The 17,976-nt window shown below is 30.8% G+C and overlaps 1 protein-coding gene across 1 annotated transcript in view; it reads right to left on the bottom strand.

Annotated features, from left to right (window-relative positions):
• The window catches only part of LOC148285374 (uncharacterized), a 74,277-nt gene that overhangs the window by 21,437 nt on the left and 34,864 nt on the right, over positions 1–17,976 (bottom strand). The gene's annotated exons all lie outside the window — the stretch shown is intronic.

The raw sequence follows: 17,976 nt of genomic DNA, 5'->3' as shown, positions 1-17,976 counted from the left end.
CTCTAGTGCCATAATCCAGAGATAAAATACAGGAATACGTTTGTATGATGAAAAGTCGGACCGCGTTTCCTCTTCAGATGAAACATTATTAAGTACACTAACAAAACTTTACTTAAAAATCTTTAGTAAAAACCATTCGGATGAAAGTAAAAAAGACGGTGTAACTTTTCATTGGTAAGTAGGTACTTAGGTATTTGTTTATGATGGAATTCCAAAACTTAAAATAATTCGTTTTTAAATATCGAATTTAAATATAACCTAGGTACTTTTTTATGGTTGAAATCTAAAACTTTAAATAATTAATTTTTAAACAGAGAACTCTTTTTGCAAATGTCAAACTCAGCTCTTCTCACCAACAAGGGTGCACTGTATTTAGGAATGCAATTTCCAAAAATGTATCGAATGTCAATTGATATTATTTTAATATTACCAAAAATCTAGTAAAAAGAAATAAATGAGTAAAAGTTATAAGGAATTTCAGGAAATAATTTAATTGGGATCCATTAAAATCTAAACATTTGTTAACACAACAATGTTGTGCTGTTTGTAAACATTCAAAAATAAACAATTTTTATACACTAAAAAATTGACATCTTCCCAATTTTTATTTATTTATTTATCATAAAGAAACAAACAGTCGACAATGATATAGTAACATCATAGCAAAGTTTCTAAATAAGAATCATACATATTATTAAATTGTGTTACAACAAAAGTGTTTATGTGTATTTGTATGAGAGAAAGTGTAGATATGTGTTTTGTGTATTAGTGTAGGAGTAAGTGTTCAGGTGTGTGTAAGTGTGAGCATCATTAAATAGTAAGTGGGATCGCATTCTCTAAGAATGCAAACCTGGTGATAAATGAAAAAATATTTCCTCCTCACTTTTTTTCTACTCAATAAATTGAACATTTTAACAGCTATAAATATGCTCGTGGCAAAGATCTACATTTTGCTGAAACCGCAAGTAAATCGGTCAGGTAGTTATTCAGTCTATCGAGGACATACATACGTGTACAAACATTGCCTTTTATAAATATAGATGTAAAGACATAGTGATATGGCGTTTATTCCTCTCTGCCTACCTCTACGGAAAAAGGCGTGATGTTTTTTTTGTGTTTGTTTTTATAAAATATTGTTTGTTTACGATATCGTATTAATTTAAAACAAAGAATATATGTAAAATGTTCCAAACAGAGCCTTTCTTTCAAATATCCCTTATAATTTTTATACACTTTGTTTTCCTTTGAAATCTATTTAAGATGAGGAAATATTATTTTTCGAGGAAAACTCTGATATTATATTCATTCGTTATTTCGCTATCGTACATTGGGACTTTTTGATTTCTGACAAGGAGTATAACCAATTTTCTTTCCGTTTTTTATGGTATTTCCGACCCCATAACCCTTGATGTTTAAACTTATTCAATTGGAAAATATAAATAAACGTTGCCTTCCAAAAATTAATTTAAATTAATGGTAGTATTACAATATTTTCCAATATGTTAATGCGAGCTCTAAAATTAATATTTTATCTAATTAGAATTCAGTCTTTGGTGATATTTCATATTGTCTATGGTTCTTTGTTCTCTCTATTTAACAATTATTCTAACAATGTCTTAATTTTGCAATTTTATAATGTTTACGAATACTAACTTATACACTCTATTTTTTCAAGACAAAATTGATACCTTATCACGTATACGCATACCTTCACCCTCATTTTCACACCCTTATATATCATCATACAAACACACAGACCCAACCTCACCTTTAATTCACACATGCACATACAAAAACATTCACATACGCACACACAAATACAAATATCACACACATACAATTACTCAAACTCTATGCTCATGTTAATATAATGTATTATTAGATAAGACAGCAACCGAACTAAGAAAAAAAAAATATTTATTTGAAAACATTAGAAACATTGTAAACAAAACTATTTTGTTTACAATGTTATAAACTTAAATTAATGTATTTTATGCTCTAGCACAAGCAATTATCAGTTACGGAATAATAGGATGGGAAGGAATAAGTAAAACCACACTAGAGCCATTAATAAAAGCACAAAATGCTTTACCAATACTCTACAGACAGACTTTACACAGAATTTCCAGTACTAGACATAAGACAAATAAACATAAAGACAATTTTAAGACACTTTTATCAAAAGCCTGACAAACATAATGACGGACAACAAATTTACGACACTAGGCCAAAAACAATACTTCTGCTCCTAAAAAAAAAAACAAATTACGGACAAAGGCACTATATTTTTCTGGCCTCTAAGCTAGACAACTTTTTAAGTATGGACATATTGGTAAAAAAATGAAAAATAATGTTTTCAAAACTCTAGTCCATAAATGGATTGCTAAAAATACTAGACAGGCAGCTGAGGAATATTTAATTATTATTTTATTTTTGCACCACAACACGCCAAGAGGCCCAATTACTGTGGTGAATTACATCACAGAACACCCAGGCTTGAGAAAAATCAGATACAATTTTTGTGTTCTCACCGGGAATCGAACCCGAAACCTTTCGTCTGTAAGTTACTACAGACGAAAGGTCCGAAAAACCACGGAGGCCTCAAATATGTTTTATATATCAGAATATAATTTTAATTTCTTAAAAGTCCTTTCTCATTTTATTGATGTAGGTATATTTTAGAATCTTTTTTCATATTTCTTTTGAATTTTTACACAGCAATTGAAGTGAAAGTATGTACTATTATGTATAAAATAAATAATACATTGATACTCCGGAACGTGCCCGTGGGCCAGTGGATTGGCTACATCCATAAATAAAAAGGAAATTATATTGAATGTACTTATTGTATAAATATTTTCTTTTGTAAACAATGTATTTGTATTAAATATTGGATTAAATATAGAAATAAATAAAATTAGATGAACAGTGGATTTTTTAAATTTACTCAACTATTGTTAATATATTTCTACTTATTTTTACGCAACAGCTGTAAAAATCCGGAATAAAAGAAATTAAAATATTTTCTTCTCAAAAATGTTTTCCATCTCTTTGGCAATAAACTTAGATATTAAATTGATTTACTTAGCACGAATGCCAGCTCTTTTCTTTGAAATCATTTTGCGAATACACCACCAGTTATTTGGTCAACCCGCGTAATATAAATGATATTTTATAGAATAACCACACACGTGGTTTAAAAAAACTTACTGTTCACGATTCCGAAAGTTTACCCTTTTCCAGTAGAAGGGCGTAATTAGAGTATACAGATTAATTATAATTTTGCTTACGTCATGATTTTCTTTATCAAAGTGGAGAACATTTCCTCACCCCCTTTACTAAAGCCTTTGTTCATTACTAGAACTACTACTTTCATAATCTCCTGAATAGTGGTAAAATTGTACGTACGACCTTAATATTCCTGAAATAAGTGAAAATTGGAAAGTATTATGTTAGTAACGGTATAAAACAGTACATATAATACATTATATATGAATCGGCGTTATTGTAAGTTTAGTCTTATTATAATAACAAATATACGAATATAGTTTTATTCCACATTTATTTATAAATATGTACCAGTGACCGGGTTTCATCGTGGCCGACATCGTCAAACTGGTGGGAGACTAAACATTTCGCTTTAGAATAGACCATGACCGAGGCTTTACGAGGAGAGGGACGTTTGTTATTTACCTTTCTTATTATTATTATTATTTATTTTGTCTATTTTGTTTATTTAGTTTATTTAGTTTATTTTGTTTATTTAGTTTATTTAGTTTATTTAGTTTATTTAGTTTATTTAGTTTATTTAGTTTATTAAGTTTATTTTGTTTATTTTGTTTATTTTGTTTATTTTGTTTATTTTGATTATTTTGTTTATTTTGTTTATTTTGTTTATTTTGTTTATTTTGTTTATTTTGTTTATTTTGTTTATTTTGTTTATTTTGTTTATTTTGTTTATTTTATTTATTTTATTTATTTTATTTATTTTATTTATTTTATTTATTTTATTTATTTTTTTTATTTTATTTATTTTATTTATTTTATTTATTTTATTTATTTTATTTATTTTATTTATTTTATTTATTTTATTTATTTTATTTATTTTATTTATTTTATTTATTTTATTTATTTTATTTATTTTATTTATTTTATTTATTTTATTTATTTTATTTATTTTATTTATTTTATTTATTTATTTAATTTGTTTTATTTTTGTTTATTTGTGATTTTTAGAGCGAATTTAAATCTAATGGCACATAATATATAAGAAAATAGTTTAGTTAATTGTGAATGTGTGACGTTTGTACTCATGTGTATGTGAATGTGTGTATGCGTGCATGAATGAGGGAGAGGGTACATGTGCGTGTGGGAATGAATGAGGGAGAGGGTGCATGTTTGTGGGTGCGTAAGTATAAACAAATTAATTGTTTGAAACTTGTAATTATTTTTAAAATAATACAAGGAAGAGCTTGGTAAAAAGTTTGTAACCTTTTTGGTAAAATTTAAATTAAGTAATCTTATAAATTACTTCTTATAATCTTCAATTTCAAAACCGTATTCTGAAAAAAAAAAAAAAAATTTAACTAATAAAATCAGGTGTCACAAACAGTTGGCCCGCAGTACGGGGATACATAATTATATTAAAAGATCTTCTCACTATAAAACTTATATTTATTAAGTGATAGAGAGCAACGGAGAAGAGGATGCGGACAAAGACAATTTATTACCTATGGCAGTTTTGATAAATTTAATATTTTTTTCAAATATATCTATGTCGTTAAATTTTCTGTTATACGTATCCATAATACGGTTAATCGTAGCGTTTTTTGACTAATTTGTTCTGCATTTAGGTATGTGGAAAATATGTGTACAACGCGTTTGTCTCTGTGGTACCTTAAGATGAATGCGGTAACCGATTCGGGGGAATCTATTTTATCAGATATTATGTTGGTGAGTAACACTTTATCAGACGTGGTTCGTATAGATAACAGCAAGAGTTTAAATATTATGAAAAATGCACGCTTGGCGATAATCTGGGAAATTGAGAGGTAGTCTAGGGTTTAGGTTTTTTATAAACATTTTTTGAATTCTTTCAATTTTGTAGGAATGAATTATAAACAAAGTTTATATTCCTTTAAGTGTAATTCTTCTGCCTTTAAGAAGTTTCTATTTTATCTTGCAATGTTGATATCAGAAATAATATTCTTTGTCTGGCCAATGCACTAGTAAACCAATTAAAACTGTTCAGAAGAAGCCGGCCTGTTGACAGTCATCAACAGGCCTTCCGTTCCACTTAAAAAGTCTTCGGCGTTTTGCGTCCTACTTTGGTGTGTCCTGCATTAACTTGACCATGTTCCTACTTACTACTTCTCGCGAGTTCTTTATGAAGTGCCACCGATCCATCGCATAGGTCGTTGTCCAAACTTCTGCATCGCGCCTCCATCAACAGATGAAGGACACCTTAAGGCGGTTTATCTTCATCATTCATGCGAAAATCATTGTCTAAAAACCTCCGCAGCAGAAGACTACCAGGAAGGCCGCCAAATAGATGGAAGGACAGCTGGATGTCATCATCCCAGGACAGCCCACCGTCACAAACAGGTCATACGACCTAGACCAAGAAGAGAAGAAGAAGAATAACATAGTGAACTTAGTGAACTTAATGGTGGCTGTTAGATGTTGTTTTAATTTAAAATGTTTTAATTTAAATTGTTAATATATGTATTTATAGTTTTTTACTGATTTAATTTTTAAGATCCTCATGACTTTTTAACTTGTTTTACCTATGTATTTATTTTTTAAATTTTTATTACATCTTTTACTCTATTTTTTAATATGCTGTTTTTTTTTTCTTTTTTCTTTCTTTAAATATGCTTTTTGCTATACAACATACATTCATTTTTTTATTATGACTTTAAATATGTTTCTTACTATGTATTCTGTTTTTATTTCGCATTTTACTGAGTTTCAAAATATTTTCATAGACATATTTATATATTTTCATGGTTTTTTTAAACTATGTTTTCACTGCATTTATTACTTTGTTTTTATAATTTATTTTTTTTGCTACGTTTTTTTTACTACATTTTTACTACATTTTTACTATGTTTTTACTACAATTTTACTATGTTTTTATTACTGTTTACTCTGTTTTTACTACACTTTTTACCATGTTTTACTTTGTTTTTCACTTTGTCCTGTATCTTTATAACTGTTTCTACAAATTGATTACTGTTTTTTATATTTTTTGACTGTTTTAGAACGAGGTAAATAACCCTAGTTAGACAGTTAAAGCAACTTTACATAAATTATAATTTTGTGTATGTAATATAATGATAATAAATAAATAAATAAAGTCAAATTATTGATAAACGAAATGATTTTTTAACAATGGAGAAAAGAAAACAATTTATGTCGGAATATTTTATGTAGGTAAATCCTGTATTTGCATTGGCTTCATATGAAAAACGTTTGTTTGTATTAGCAATATCCAAAATTTTCCGATTGAAGGTATAGAAATAAAATTAGTAATAGAAGGGTTTGAAATGAGGGTTAGGCTTGTATAAAAGGGATGTTAGCGTCAAAGTGAAAAGGGTGAAATTATCTCATTTACTACAAACCGAGAGGGGAGGAAATCGATAAAATAACAATGAAATAAACTTATTAATGAGTACTAAGAAAAATATATTTACATATTACAACAGAGTTGAAGAACATTTTTATAGAAGGGAATATAGAAGTCTAGACATTTACAAGGCGTTGGCTGGTTTAAGTGGCCATTTTACACACTGTGTAACCTTCACAATTCTCCCTATAAAGGCGCTTGCCTGGATATGGATGTTCAAATATTTTTAAAAATGTTTGATTATTATATTTTTTCAATTCTTCTATCTGTTGATGATTGTAAAGTTAAAGAGCTGAAACCTTTATTTTAAGGACTATTGAAACAATTTTTTTTTTATTTAAAAAGTGAAATCTGAAGAATTCTGTAAGCTTACGATGCAATTGTTAATGGATACAGGAAAAGAGGAAGACCGAGAAAAACATGGCGTGACTAAATCCAAAAAATACTTGAATTCGGACATGTCGAAAGTCGGAATAATCGGCACGCGTGTATGAAAAGATGAATAGATGTCGAGGAAGCGAGGACTGTATGCAAAGATAGTCTAATGGCGTTCTATCCTCTCAGCCTACCCCTCATGAGAAACGGCGTAATGGTTCGTTTATAATTTTGATATTGGGTATTATTTTTAGTCAAACTTAAGTTTGTTGTATTATCTGATGCTTTTTTTTTCATTATTTTGCTGTGGTTTTATTGTTTATTTATTTTCTTTGTGTTGTTTGAGAATTAGTAGAAAAAAGGTAGATGGATTGGAGGGATCAGAGGGAGGGGGTGAGTTTAATAGGTTTAATAGGGTGACCATTACAGTGGAACATTAAACAACATAATATTTTCATAATTTAATCGGTGCATGTATGTCCTAATCAGTGCATATGCTTATTAAAATGCATATCGAGTTAGTTTTATATTTTTGTGCAACAACTTTGGTGAAGGTGTACAGTAGGTTTTGCATGGTGGTTTAATTTGATTTATTTATTTATTTGACACTTTCTATACATATACAATATATATACATTTAAGGGCGGGCATATTGCTTTAAGGCAATTTCTTTCTACCTACCCAAACCGTTCAGTTTGAGAAAATTATAAATACATGGACATATTGAATCTTACAATTTTATACAAAAATTAATAACAAAAGATTACTAAAATAAAAATATTTTTAAAAAAAATTCACACTATACTATGACGAGAGAAAAGGGGCTGGGAAGGAAAGTAGACGGATAAAGGAACAATTTAAATATTTAGATAGTGACATTTTAATCTTGACTTAAATGTAAATAAAGAAGGGGCGTCTCTAACATTAGTGGGTAGATTATTCCACAATCAAGTGGTTACTACTGTGAAAGAGGAGGCAAGGAAATTAGAGCTATGACAGGGTATTAAAAGGGTTCTCTCGTTACCAAAACGAATAGATAGTCAGTGTTGTGAAAGAGGTTGGATGAGCTCTCTCAGATAAACAGGCGAAGTGGGATTATTTAAAATATTGTGAAGAAGCGATAGAATGTGAATGTTTCTTCTATCCTTGATACTGACCAAATGTAGTTGCGTGCGATACTCGGTTATGTGGTCAAATTTGCGAAGATCAAAGATAAAACGAATACAAATATTCAAATATTACAAATACAAATAAGAAATAATATATAATTAATACAAATATTAAATAATATATAATTGTTGTCCCGACGAAGAGACGGGTACGTCTCGAAACCAGTAGATCCAAAATTAAATAACATTTAGTAAAATGTTTAAGCTCAAAGTTAATTAACATTTTACAACAGAGATGAAGAACATTTAAGAGAAGGTAATATAGAAGTCTAGGCATCTACAGGGCTTATGACCTGTCAATGGCTGGTTTAAGTGGCCACTTTACACACTGTGTAACATTCACCATTCTGCCTATATTTGGACATCTATATTCCTTCAATTCTTTCATATGTTGATGTTTGTGAAGTTAAAGAGCTGAAACCTTTATTTATGCGGGTGAGATTCATCTAATTGAATTCTTTCACCTACATACTAGGTATGTTCTTCATCTTTGTTGTAAAATGTTAATATAAGCAGCTCCCCAGGGAGTTGAATCCAGTCCTTGTCTACAAAAATTTGGACAAACTCAAAATATAGTGCACAAAGTTAATGCTATAAATATTAATAATAGCATTGAAGTATGTTTAAAAAAATATATTTCAAGTTCAAAAAAATTTTAATTACCTTTAATTTGGCGTTTAGCTGGGAACTGCCATAACAATACCTAGCGGCGCAGAAAAGGTTAAGCAATAAGCCCGCCAACGTACATTTATTTTAAAGACCCTAACCCAAAGAAAAATACACCATAACATAAATATGAAACGTTATGGTAAATATTTTATTATTATCATTATAACGTTTAGTACTTTAGTACTTTTTACTCGAGAGGTTAAGAATTTATGAATGAAAATTACATTTCATAAAAGCACAATAAATTGCTCAGAGAAAATTCTTATTTGTGCAAAGAAAAAGGGACGCGTAAGGTCGCGGGGCGCTATGAGTAGATGAAAAAAGTGTTTTTCTTTTTCTATTTGGCCACGTTTAAATGAACGAACGCAGTAACTTTAAAAGAAAAACACTCTAACAAGATAGCATAACAGAGATGAATTTGTTTTTAAGATGAATTTGTGAAAGAAAAGGTTTTTATGGTTGTGAAATGTGGAATTAGAAAAACAAGGATGAAAGTAGGCTGAATACTATCAAAATGCGACCTTTTTCCGTTTGATACACTTGTGATAGCTAAATTATATGACAAATAAAACAATAATATACCCATATGAAAATTGAGGAACGTTTTTTGAAAACTCCACATTTGCATTTTGTGATTTATTTTGTATTTTTATTTGACGAATTTACGGACAATGTTCATTTAAAGATATCATATAACAAAAAACAATAATGATACAGTAACAAATAATAGAATCAATACAACAAAGAAAAGCAAAGCCAATTTAATACAGGCATTATGAAATCCATTGATTTGCGTCAAATCGCGTGAATAACCTTTTTTTGCCCTACAACAGGCCAGGAGGCCCAATAACAGTGACGAATTACAACACAGAACACCCAGGCTTGAGTAAAAACAGATTCAATTTTTGTGTTCCCACCGGGAATCGAACCCGGAACCGAGAGAGGGCGAGAGTCAAGCGTCTTGACCACTACACTGCGGGGGCCGGTGTAAAACTAAGCCTGGCGATCTAATTAGGGATTTATTTATTCATTTTTTAAAACTCCAAGTACAAAGAATAAGTATTTTCCAGCCAACCAAAAAACAGACTGGTCAAAAGAAGAATTGGTCAAAATTTTGTACAAAAGAAAATAAGGAATTTCCTGGAGAGACCACGTTACTTATTTATTTATTTAAAGAAACAAACAGTCCACAATTAAATAGTAACTTTAAAAAATAAAATAGTTTTAAGACCGACTAACAAAGTTTCTAAATAAGAATCATACATATTATTAAATTGTGTTACAACAAACGGGTGTGTTTATGTGTATTTGTATGAGAGTAAGTGTAGAAGTGTGTTAATGTGTATTGGTGTAGGAGTAAGTGTTCAGGTGTGTGTAAGTGTGAGCATCATTAAATAGTACGTGGGATCGTATCGCAGCCAGAAATAAGAAGTCTTAATTTATTTTTAAATAATTTAAATCGCATGTAAAATATATCTTTAGATGAAAAAAAAGCATTATAGTTAGAGCAAGAACGATAGAAAAAAGAGTGTTGTGCATAGTTAGTGCTACAGACTGGCAGATGGAATAAATACTTATTTCTTGTCACGCGAAAGGGGACATTAAGATTAATTTTGGAGAGTAGGTTAAAAGAGTCTACTTTATTATTTAATAATTTATGTAAATAGCATAATTCAGATACAGTGCGTTTCAAGGGTAAACAATCCATTTTGTTTGCCAGATTGGCTGTAAGTACAAAGCGTTTTACTGTTTTAATAATCTAGGTATTTAAAAAATTTTCGTTGAACATTTTCAATCCTTTTTATGTTTGTTATGTATTGTGGGCTCCACACGACGGATGCAAACTCCAAATGACTGCCTACAAAAGTGTTGTATAAAGTTTTTAATGTATTTGGTTTTTTTAAAGGTTTGGAAATTCTTAAAATGAAGCCCAGCATTTGGTAAGCTTTTTATGACGAAGTTCTCAGTAGAATCAAAGAAGGGAGGCACCTAATCAAAATCATCTGAAAGGGGCGAGCCCAATGAGGTCTGCAGCATTAAATCTTAGAAGGAATGGCTGTGGAGTCAAATCACACAGGGTGCTCCCGACGGCAGTATTTAGAACAAGTGTGCAAGGACTTGAACTGCGCCTCAAATGATGAGCTAAAAAGGCTGCAGAAAATAGAGCGCAGTGTAGGACGTGATGTGGGTTTTTTCTGCAAACCAATTCCCAGGATCAAAACCGCAAAGAAGATGACCTTGTCAGAAATGAGGATTTTCTTTTTACTATCACTCGATATTTATATTTGTTACATTAGATGAAAATTTTCGTTAAAAAATGTTTGCGTTGTTTTTCATTGGTAGTCACGATAAAATATTACCCGAGCTGTATTATAAATTAGGGGTGGTTTGGAAGAAAAATGGACATATTTTACGGAGTCCTTTGAGCTTAATGTTCGAATCTGGACCATTTTGACATATTCTGCAAATTGTTTTTTGTTGATGTAGATGCTTTGTCAACGTCCAATACTTACGATCTAAACATGATAAACACGACAACTTATACTGGGATATTTATGGTAAATTTTATCTGAAACAGGCAGACTTGAGTCGGGTATTTTAAAACTCGAATCAAGCGACATCTTAGTTAAAATTGCATTTCGAAATGTCAAGCCTTCTTGAAATTTCAATTATGACTCTGTTTCCCCGTAGGGGTTGTCAGAGAGGAAAGAACGCCAAATAACTGGTTTTTAATACAGACGTCACGTATTTCGACTTTTGATATGTCCGTCTTCAAGTGTTTGTTGAATTTAGTCATGCCAGGTCTTTTTCGGCCTTCCTCGTTTACTACATCAATCTACATCCGCATCCTAAATCTTTTTAGCAGTTCTTCAAACATCCATTCCCAATACACAAGTCGTAGAGAGTCATTTGCGTCCGCGGAAATATTTGTATTTTGCGCCCCTCAATAGGAAGAGAAAGAGAAAAAAAAGGCTGCGGGTCTGCAAAGTGCGCTCCCCTGAGGGTTGCGCCCCTGGCTACGACGCTGGCACTACATGTCAAAACCAACGCAGAACTCCTTTCTTGATTTTGTCGATAATGCATCTCAGCCTTACATATTCCACTTACTCGAAATCGTACAAAGTTTTACCACACATTTGCCTAAGAGATTGCATTTTGCCATCATTTAACCTACTTTTATTCTTGTTTTTCCAGTTTTATACTTCGCTTCCATACCTAAGGTCGGCACTAAGACTCCATTGTAAACGGCTAATTTCGTCACCATCAACTGAAATATGAATCGTTTATGATTAAATACACGTTTCCTATGTGTCGGATGGGATCAAGGATACAGTTCTGTCTGTGAAATAGAACTAGAATCCTAGAAGAGTGCATGTGAAAAATCCTAAATATGGGAGTCGAGTAGAGATAACTTCGCCTCGTAGGGTAGTGGTAAAAGTGTTCGTCTACCATGCTCGAGATCTCGGTTTCGATTCCTGAAAAGGTCGACATAAAATATTGATTAAGAAAGTGGTTCTACATACACTGCAATATTTCATGTTCCTGGACTGGTACCTTAAAGTTTCTTCACCTTAACTTCATGACCCACTGAGTTCCTTCAGGGTATGTATTATTGGCAACCTTGAAATTATGCGGAGCATTAGCTTTTATGTTCCTTTGACAGCGTAAGCATAGACTGTTTCACATTCCAATATACAGCACCAACCTGCCAATGTTTATGCCTGTTGGAAGGCCTATCTCTATGTTGAACAATATTACTTTAGACATTGACATTTTTCACGTGTCTGAAGGAGTTTGTCGTTACAAGATTCTCTTACTTTTTTAACATAGTATTCTCTGGATATTATGTATACTTATGTGTTATTTTTTAATATACCTAATTTTACCTTCTTATTTTCATTATTCCTATATCCACTTCGTAATGTACATATAGGTATATGAATAAATAAAATTGATAAATTAAACATTTACAATGCATTTAGTGTACCAATGCGGTGCCCTGTGCACCATTGGGTGCGGACAGGGGTATGATGATGATGATGATTACAATTGTTTATAAAAAATACTTTATTCTGTATATTAATCCAAAAACCTACCATTTTGAAAGACAGTTTGCCTGTATTTAATATGGTGTAAACATAAGTTGACCGTTTTTTCTCAAATTTAAAAATTAGCACCAAAAATAAAACTAATTGGTCGAGAAAATTTTCTGATCTACAAGATAGTGTGTTTGCTTTCAATTGAGTTTGTTTATAGTCCATAATCGATGACACACACTTCCTCAAACATTTCACCTGAAATAGAGCAACGACCGATGAAGAGGTGTCATCGTTTTCTATAGAATCCAATACAATAAATTGTGCAACTCTTACAGTATTTTACAGAAAGACGAAAGCATTGTTCTGCAGAACATTAACACCGTCCCTACCATCGAGATATGAACCACAAAGGAACGTGGCCTATAAAGAAACCACAGGGCGCAGTCAACGCCTAGTTCAGTCCAGTAAAGTCCTGTCAATCAGTCACTGAGTTCCAGCATGTAGTTCAAGTGCAGTATCTTCAACCCATTATCGCCGTAACACTCGCGCAAAACAATTCATTATTTATTCGCCATGTAATAAATACGCATTAAACAGCAACCTCGTATCTTCTGTCAATCTCTCACTGAAGTAGGAGCTTCACCAACCTCGGTAACTACAATCCTACCCAATTACATTCATTATTTTATTTGTTTACGAGCCGTCTAAATGGAATGTCAAGTGGACGAATATGAGCATATATGACATCTCCTTCTGTTCGCGTTCTTTAATTGAGGGAATAATGCTGCCAATGCTGCTCGCGATATTTGCGCAGTGTACTGTTACCGGTTATTCAACTAAAGCTGGCGCGTTCGCAAAACTCACCCAAACGCATTTAAAATCTACAGGACGTTGATTTAAAAATAGTTTGAATCAAATTTTAACTAAATGCGCAATTTTATTTTACAATTCTGTGTTGGATTAGAGGGTTGTGTATAAAAAAAATACAATGGAATAGAAAATTAAATGTATTAATTTATTTTTTATTTGATATTTTGTGTTCATCATTTTCGACGAACTAAATGATGAAAAGGCCAGTTTTCTGCCGCCATTTTCGGTAGGATTTTTTTTTGGGAGCGGCAAGTAGGCCATGGGCGATGGTGGGAGTGATCATTGTCCCGTGGAGAGAGCCTGTCCGTCTATCTCGGTGATGATGTAGGTGACTAGAAATAGAACGCAACATTGTGTAGATAGTTTTAAGTATATAAATAACGAGATTTTTTGTTTATCAATAAGTGTGTATACATATTTTCTCCAATATAACGTGTAGGTACTGCTATTTAATTACACTGTATTAACTACTATTATAATTAACACAAAATATGAAATACAAAACCTGCTTTCTTACCACACAAATAACCTTCTTTTTTAATGAATAAAATATATTTTTACTATAATTTTCTCATTTTTTGTGACAAAAAACTGTGTTCTAATATCGCCACTCATTTTTTAACTCATTGATATGCCATGCCTTTGTGAGATTTTTTTGTGTTAATGTAATAGTTTTTTGTGTATTAGTAACTAATGTTTACCTATTGTTAATTCAAAAAAAAATTATAGTATATAAAAAATAATAATATTAATAATAAATATATGACATTTCATCTTAAGTGATTGTTTTTTTTTCGTTCTAATCCAAAAGAGATTTTTAAAAACATTTAATATAGTATAAAATTTTTTTAAAATCAATACACTGTACATTAAAAATGTTTTTGTTTAAGTTTTGCAAAAGCGCCAGCACTAGATAATTGACGTACACATGATTTTATTGAATGAAAATATATATTTGTTAACCAGTTATTTAAATCCATAGCTTATTACATAATAGTTTATTTTACTATGAGGAATAGCAACGAAATTCAGACAAAAGCAGAAGCATCCTGTGTATATTTTATTACCATATCATTAGCAGCTAACAAAGCAATAGTTGTCTATGTCACGCTCGTAGCCGGCGTATGAACGCGAGAGAGACAGATATTATTTTCATAATCAGCATGCTGTGCGATGTCATACCATAGGCTCATTCACAGATACTACACAATGCGTTTGTGTAAGTATTGCAAACGCGCCAGCAAAAATCTACCAGTAATATGCAATGAATTATAGACTTATTTATTTTGAAATAAAGAACCCTTGTTCTCTTCGTTTGAAAAAAAAACGGTCACAACTTGTGTTGACACTAGAGATGTAATGCCGGTAGTATGCCATTGGTAGTTTATTGTAAGTATTCTACCGAAAAATACGGTAGTTTTGGTAGAAAACGTTTTTGTTAATAAATGGCTGTACTTGATTACGCATTTCATATATACATATTTAAATTTCTTATTTTTTCGCGATAATATATGGTTGCTTGTTTATTAATTTAACTTAAATTTGTCTTTCTCGCTTACGGTAACACTTTATTTACTGTGCTTTGCAAAATTTATTTCATAATCTTTGCATTTTTTGTTTATATGCTTACTGTTTTCTCTTGCATACCTTTATTATTATTGTTTTTTTTTACTTTGTAATTTTTTTTATTATATCCTTTCTAACTAATTTCACATATTTTTTCTGTATATTCTGTGTTTATTATTTAATATGTTAGCATGTATTTTATTTTTTGTAAATGCCTTTTGGGCGTTAATGAACAAAATAAATAAATAAATTAGTAATATTTGATTATAAGGCCTGTACACCATTGGTATTTTATAGTAAGAAACTATAAACAGGGTGTTCTTTAAACCCTGCCACATCCGAAACCACGATGATCAGTACGGGCTAGAAGAAATATTAGCATATTTAAAAAAATATTATGAATAAAGGAAACTTTTAAAAATAAAATATTTTAAAGAACAAATGGTTGCTTACTTCTGCGGGGGAGAAGTGAGGGGAGCGCGGTTGCGCAGTGACGGCGCATTAGACTCCCCTTCCCCCTCCTTGTTTCTCCCCTGCAGAACTAAGCAACCATTTGCTTTTTTTTGTATTTTATTTTTTAAAATTTTATTTGTTCTAAAAATATATTTTGATGTGTCTTCTTGCTCATGCTGATCATCGTGGTTGCGGATGTGACCGGGTTTAGTGAACACTCTGTATGTGTAAGAAACTGTATAATTTTATATATATTATAACTGTTTGTGACACCTGATTTTTATAATCCGAATCATTTCTATTAAACTTATATGTCATTCTTATTTATATATTATGTAGGTGCATACAATATGCATTTGTGTGTTCGTTTTGAATCAACGTTCGCGTATTGTCAAACCTTGTTTTATTGTTGACATTATATCGTATTTACTGCATTTTGTGGTTACCTACCGTACTCGTATTGTATGGGACTCGTCGCACATTATTCATTCAGTGTGTATCAGTTCAATTTTAAAATAAAATGCTAATTTTTCAGAATACAGTTTTGAAATTTAACATACTTTAAAAAAAATACAATTTATAACATTTCTTGATATGAATTTTAACAAAAAGTTTTCAAACTTTTTACCAAGCTCTTTCTTGTACCATTTTTAATATATTTACAAGTTTAAAACAATCATTCTTTTATACTTACGCGCGCATCCACACACACGCACCCTCTCCCTCATTCATTTACGCATCACACATTAACATACACATGAATACAAACGTCACACACATACAATTACGTAAACTCTTTTCTTATATATTATGTGTCATTAGATTTACAATGGATTTTTTAAATTGGCTCTAGTATTGTTAATATTTTTCTACTTATTTTGTTTATGTAATAGATGTAAAAATCCTAAATAAAATAAAATAAATAAAATAATACGTAAGAATACGGTATTTTTCTATTAATTTCAAAGAAAACATTTTATTTTTTAAAATGGCCGTTTAATCACTTTATTAGTAATATTGTATTATTTTCGTCCATAGCACACTGTCCCATTTCAGTCCATAGGGTACTGTTTGATATTTTTATTTTTTCGCCCTTCTCACGTAAATTTTCTGTAAGAAGAAACAAGAAATTATTCATTAATAAACTACTAAACAGACGGTAAAGGGCCCAAAATAAAACAAGAATAATACAATTAAAGTAAAAAAGTATTTATTTTATCAAAATATTTAATATTTTTTACCTAAAAAATAAACTACCGAAACTACGATAGAAAACGGTAGACTACCGGTATACTACTGAGTGATTTGGTAGACTACGGTATTTTTACAACTCTAGTTGACACCAATATATTATGAACTTTAAAATGAACTGTATGTCAGAATGTAAGTAATGTCCCCCGAGTGTATTTGCTTTGTGTCCAATGTCCATCCTCGCTCTCTGATTGGTTGACTCAGCCGTAGCGTGCGATTTAGATTTTGTAATCCCTTGATTTGTGGCGAGTCAAGCTAACACACTGAACCCCAAGAAAATCCATTCGCAATTATTGTTCAAACAGACAGAATCTCAAAGAACACAAATACATTCGTAGAGAAGCAAATATGAGTTGGAGTCCATCATAAAATCATAAAAATATTTCAAAAAGATGTTTGATGATAGACGTTTCACATAATTGTGTCAGTCAGGATTTACCCGTTTATGAAATTATAGACCTTTTAAATTTATTCAAAATTATAAATTCAAAATAGGATTGATAATTGTGACGTCAAGATTCGTGATGATGTTTTAAAAAAATTCAAATGGTTTGGAACAAAGTTGAAAAAACATGAATCTTGACGTGGGCGTGGCCAATGCAAAAACCGTTTTTTACGGGAATTCAAAATAACAAATTAAAAAATATTTCTAATGCAACTTATTAGTAGCAAAAAAATATTTTCTTACTCTTAAGCATTTCAAAAACTCTTATTGCTTTATAAATTCAAAAAAAGAGGTGATTTACCATTGTGATATTAGTTGAATAATGTAGTGGTAAAGATGCTCGACTCACGCACAGAAGGTTCGGGTTTGATCCCGGTGAGAACCCAAAAATTAAATGTGATTTTTTTCAAGCCTGTAAATAAATGAATAAATCATAATAAAGGATAATTTATGGGAACAGTATATAATTATCACCATCATCATTCCCTTTTTCGCACTTAGTGGTGCATA

This window comes from Micrasema longulum, unplaced genomic scaffold, assembly GCF_059751315.1.
Source record: "Micrasema longulum isolate JH-2025_06_02 unplaced genomic scaffold, ASM5975131v1 h1tg000039l, whole genome shotgun sequence".
Lineage (NCBI taxonomy): Eukaryota > Metazoa > Arthropoda > Insecta > Trichoptera > Brachycentridae > Micrasema > Micrasema longulum.
Note: the sequence above shows the minus strand (reverse complement) of the source record. Positions and strands in the feature narration are given on the sequence as shown.